At 47.4% G+C, this 4,989-nt stretch overlaps 1 protein-coding gene across 4 annotated transcripts in view; it reads right to left on the reverse strand.

Annotated features, from left to right (window-relative positions):
* Positions 1-4,989, reverse strand: part of TESK2 (testis associated actin remodelling kinase 2) — a 172,968-nt gene that overhangs the window by 158,784 nt on the left and 9,195 nt on the right. The window contains exon 1 of one of the 4 annotated variants that reach the window (XM_017540815.2): positions 3,807-4,149. The exons of the other annotated variants lie outside the window; for them this stretch is intronic. The gene's annotated coding sequence lies outside the window, so the exon portion shown is untranslated. Of the gene's footprint in view, positions 1-3,806; positions 4,150-4,989 lie in introns of those variants that run through there. 4 annotated transcript variants of the gene reach the window in all.

The raw sequence follows: 4,989 nt of genomic DNA on the forward strand, positions 1-4,989 counted from the left end.
AAAAAAAAAAAAAAAAAAATTGAACTCCGAGCTAGCCAATTATATATTACTTACAAAATCTGGTCTTCAACCACATTTCTGATTGTATTTTTATTCTTCAAGTACACCAGCCCCCCTGTAGATTGGCTTCTTATAACTCCCAGCTTGGTCCCTTGGACTCAAATTTATCTCCTACACTATCAATAACAGTGTAAAGTTGCTTCCCATTTTATCTTTCTGTCCTGCAACTTCCAATGTTGAATCAATCCAACCATCTTTTTTGTCCTACTATTCTTAGGCTGTCGAAGAAAGTGTAAAATCCATGCTAGTGGGCCCTATTACAAATATATTATTTCTAACTAGTAGGACCTTCAATGTGGTCAACAATCTTTTAGCTCCTTTCTTTTGCTTCCTTTTTTTTTTTTTTTTTGAGTTTTTGTTTTGTTTTGTTTTGTTTTTTTTTTTTTTTTTTTTTGCCCAGGCTGAAGTGCAGTGGCGCAATCTTGACTCACTACAACCTCTGTCTCCCAGTCTCAAGCAAATCCTCCCACCTCAGCCTCTCGAGTAGCTGGGACCACAACCACACACCACCACACCCAGCTAATTTTTTAATTTTCAGTAGAGACGAGGTCTCATGATGTTGCCCATGCTGATCTCAAACTCCTGGGTCAAGTAATTCTCCCATCTCAGCCTACCAAAGTGCTGGGATTAAAAAATCCAAGCTGTGCCACCACACCTGGCCAACAATCTTTTTTTATTAAATCTTTATTCTGTTTCATTTTCCATTTAAGATTCCTATGGCCATAATACTCAAGTCAGAAACTCGCCATAGTGTCTTCAGTCTCCAAACTGACTTCTCCACAGATAACTGATCACATCAATAAGACCATTTTTCAAACTCCTTCACCTTCCTTCCCTTCTACCACATTGTTATCCATTTTCACTTCTATCTTTTTGGTGTCAAAGGACAAAATGCCTGACACATTTCCTAGATGAACTTTCCCCTCAACTTACAGAATTGTTTCATCTGTACTGAAAAGTAAAACACACATGGGCCCTAATGGAAAGAACACAGGTTTCAGAACTTGACATACCTGCTCAAATCCTTGTCTTCAGTATTGTCAACTGTAAAAGAGGGATACTGACATCTAAACGACAAGCCTGTTGTGATCTATAAAGCGTCTTTATGTACCTGGCATATAGTATATTCTCAATAAAGACAAGTTTCATTAGTATTAGCTCTCCTTCACAATCAAACTCTGGATAATGATTTTACTCACTTCCTGTCATTAATAACTCAATCCATCATGATCTCACTACTGCCTTCACTGCCATCCTACCAAAACTGCCTTTCAGAGGAAACAAGTGACCTCCTAATTGCTAAATTCAGGGCAGGTGGGGCACGGTGGCTCATGCCTCTAACCTCAGCAATTTGGGAGGCCAAAGAAGGCAGATAGCTTTGAGCTCAGGAGTTTGTGACCAGCCTAGGCAACACAGATAAATCCCATCTTTACAAAAAATTATCTGGGTGTGGTGGCTCCTGCCTGTGTTCCCAGTTACTCAGAAGGCTGAGGTAGAAGGATCGCCTGAGATCTGGAGGCTGCAGTGAGCCAAGATTGCGCCACTGCACTCCAGCCTGGGTGACAGAGTGAGACTCTGCCACCAAAGAAAAAAAAAGAAAATTCAGGGCTTTTTTTTTTTTTTTTTTATAAGATGGGGTTTCACCATGTTGGTCAGACTGGTCTTGAGCTCCCAACCTCAGGTGATCCGCCCGCCTTGGCCTCCAAAGTGCTTGGATTACAGGCGTGAGCCACTATGCCCGGCCAGGGCTTCTTAATTCTTATTCAGCTGGACCTCTGGAGCACATGACATTGATAGTCACCCCCTCCCTTCCTGAAATCCTTTCTTTGGCTCCTATGATAATACCGTTACGTTCTAGTTCTTGTCCCATTCCCTTTTTCAGTGTCTATTACCTTTCAAACAATGATGCTCCTTCTGGTCTACAGTGCTTCTCCTCTTTCAGTATTACCATTCCATACTAAGGCATGCAAATATCCCCCATATATTCTCTTGACCCTCTAAATTTATGTATCTGGGTCCAAGCTTTCTCTCAATTTTCAGATCCGAATTTCCAGCTACCCACAGTGATATCAAAACACCTCAAACTCGGCTAAGACCAGCGGCTCACGACTGTAACCCCAGCACTGTGAGAGGCCAAGGCAGGCAGATCACCTAAGGTCAGACGTTCGAGACCAGCCTGGCCAACATGGGGAAACCCCATCTCTACTAAAAGTACAAAAATTAGCTGGGCCTGGTGGCACATGCCTGTAATCCCAGCTATTCAGAAAGCTTAGGCAGAATTGCTTGAATCCAGGAGGAAGAGGTTGAAGTTTGCCAAAATTATGCCACTGCACTCCAGCCTGAGTGACAGAATGAGACTCTGTCTCAAAAACAAACAAACAACCCTGAAACTTAACTTGTTCAAAACCAAATTCATGGCTGAGAGTGGTGGCTTGTGCATGTAATCCTAGCACTTTGGGAGGCCGAGGCAGGCAGACCACCTGAGGTCAGGAGTTCAAGACCAGCCTGGCCAACATGGTGAAATCCCATATCTACTAAAAATGCAAAAATTAGCCAGGCATGGTGGCAGGTGCCTGTAATCCCAGCTCCTCAGGAGGCTGAGGCAGGAGAATGGCTTGAACCTGGGAGACGGAGGTTGCAGTGAGCGGATCGGGCCACTGCACTCTAGCCTGGGGGACAAGAGCCAGACTTCGTCTCAAAAAAAAAAAAAAAAATTCATTACCTTCCCTCAAAATTGCTTATTTATGCTCCCTATTTGAGACGAGATCGTGCAAGTTCAGGGTGGTATGGCCAGACACTGTGTTCCCTATTTCAATTAACACTACCGACTCACACCATCACCCAAGTCAGAAACTTCCTACTGTTCCACTCAACTCTATTTGAAACCTCTTGGAATTTCGTGCCATTCTCTCCCGCCTGGATGAGCACACTCGTTTTCTGCCTGCCTGGCCTTTCCGCCTCTACAAGGTCTTCACCTTCAATCCTTCCTCTATGTTTTCACCAGAGATAATGCAATCATACCAAACTCCTGCTTACAAAACCTTCAACGGCTCCCCATGCCCGTAGCAGAAAGTCCAAATTCCTCAGCAAGTTCTTCTCAGCGGTATACCATTTAAAGCTTTTTAAATTACACAAACCTGGGTTCCACTTCTAGCAAAATCTGAACACTGGCTTAGTTCAGTCTTCAAACTGAAGCGTAAAAAGCAGAGAGAGGAAAGGAGGGGAGATGATGACAAGGAAGGAAAGAAGGGGGGAAGGCAGTAGGGTCTGAGGGGAGGGAAGTGTTTTCCCGTGTAGAGGTGAACGGTTTCGAGGGAAGAGTGTGTCTGAGTGAAGTCAAGTGAAGCCCAGATCTCTGAGGCAGAAGCGGGTATCGGAGCAGGGAGGCGCTCAGTGGGGAGCTGGAAGTCTCTGAAACAAGAGTTTTCCGAGAAAACGAAAGATCCCTGAATATCTGAAGTGAGAAAGGTCTCTAATGCGAGCGAGGTAACTTCTAATGGGTTCCCAGGTTCTAAGGGGGAACAGACGTGGCAGGGAGCATGAGGGAAGTGAGAAGGAAAGGGGAAAGCGGCCGGGAACGGAGCGTCCGCCGCCGCTGAGAGGGGGACCTCTGGGAAGCCGAGGGGTGCCGTCGGGTTCGGAGGGACGCAAGCGCCTCTGCTCCGGGACCGAGGAGGTGGAGCGACAGCGCGCGCAGGCCGGGCGGGATGCCGGGGGTTGTGTCCCCCGTCCTCTCTTCACTTTACCTGAGGCAGGACTGAGCAGCCAGAGGGGTGCCTGCTCGGGCAGGAGGCGGAGGCGGCGGCAAAGAGGGAGCATAGTAACCCTCACAGCTCGGTGGTGGCAGCGGCTCCTTAGCCTGCGGAGGCGGTGGGAGTCCCTCGCGCAGAAGCCAGCGACTCAGCGGAGCTAGCGGCGGCAGAGAACGAGGAGGCTACTGCCATGGCCCCACAGTCGGGGCCGCTCCCCCCGCCTGTTTGGCGGGGCCAGGAGGACAATCCGACCAGAGAAACCAAGAAGGCAGCTGGTAGCGCTGCTGAGCTCCCGGGCCGCGAGAGACTGAAACGCCTGCCCGGCCCAGCAGGGGGGCCGGAGGCGGGGTCTCGGCTAGCCACGCCCCCCTCTTGCCCTCCCTCAGAGTAGCCAATCAACCGTCAACTCCTGATAAACTAGCTAGTGGAATTGCCCAATTAGCGCTAGGAATGCCACGTGGTATGAGGGTGGGCACAATGGGCGTCCAGAAAAGCCAATCAACAGCCGTAGGCGCCAACTCCGGAGGACGAAGGGAACGAATAGGGAGGAAGGCGAGGTAAAAACAGAAGAAGCTGTGTGTGGGAAAGGCGGAACCGAGGAGGAGGGAATACACCTGGGGGAAACCCAAGTCCAGGCGCCTCTTAGAGGGCGGGGCGGTAAACACAAGATGGACCAATAAATATGTTAAACACAGAAACGATTGGTAACTTATAAAACCAATTGAAAATGGAATAGACTGGCGCTGCTTTCGGGTTGGTCAAGGTATTGGCGAGTAAAGAAAAGCGGTAAGAATGCGGCGTCCTGCAGGATCTCAGTATAGTGAGGAGGAAAAATATATATAAATAATAGCGACTCGAAATAGAGCAATCAGTAGAGCTAAACAAAATGCTAGGGAAGCAATTAATCAGGACTAAGAGATTCGATTCGGTGAAGGCTTAGAGGAGATAACACTTCAGCTAGCTTGAAAACAGATTTTGAAAGAAAGCTGGTGGGGAATAAGTTGGGGTTTTTTGTTGGGTTTTGTTTTTCTGTTTTTTTTTTTGTTGTTGTTGTTGTTGTTGTTGTTGTTGTTGTTGTTTTTTAAAGAAGGGTCTCACTCTGTCGCCCAGGATGGAGTGCAGTGGTGATCATGGCTCACTTGCAGCCTCAAACTCCTGGACTAAGATGATCCTCCCA

This window comes from Cebus imitator, unplaced genomic scaffold (genome assembly GCF_001604975.1).
Source record: "Cebus imitator isolate Cc_AM_T3 unplaced genomic scaffold, Cebus_imitator-1.0 Scaffold129, whole genome shotgun sequence".
Lineage (NCBI taxonomy): Eukaryota > Metazoa > Chordata > Mammalia > Primates > Cebidae > Cebus > Cebus imitator.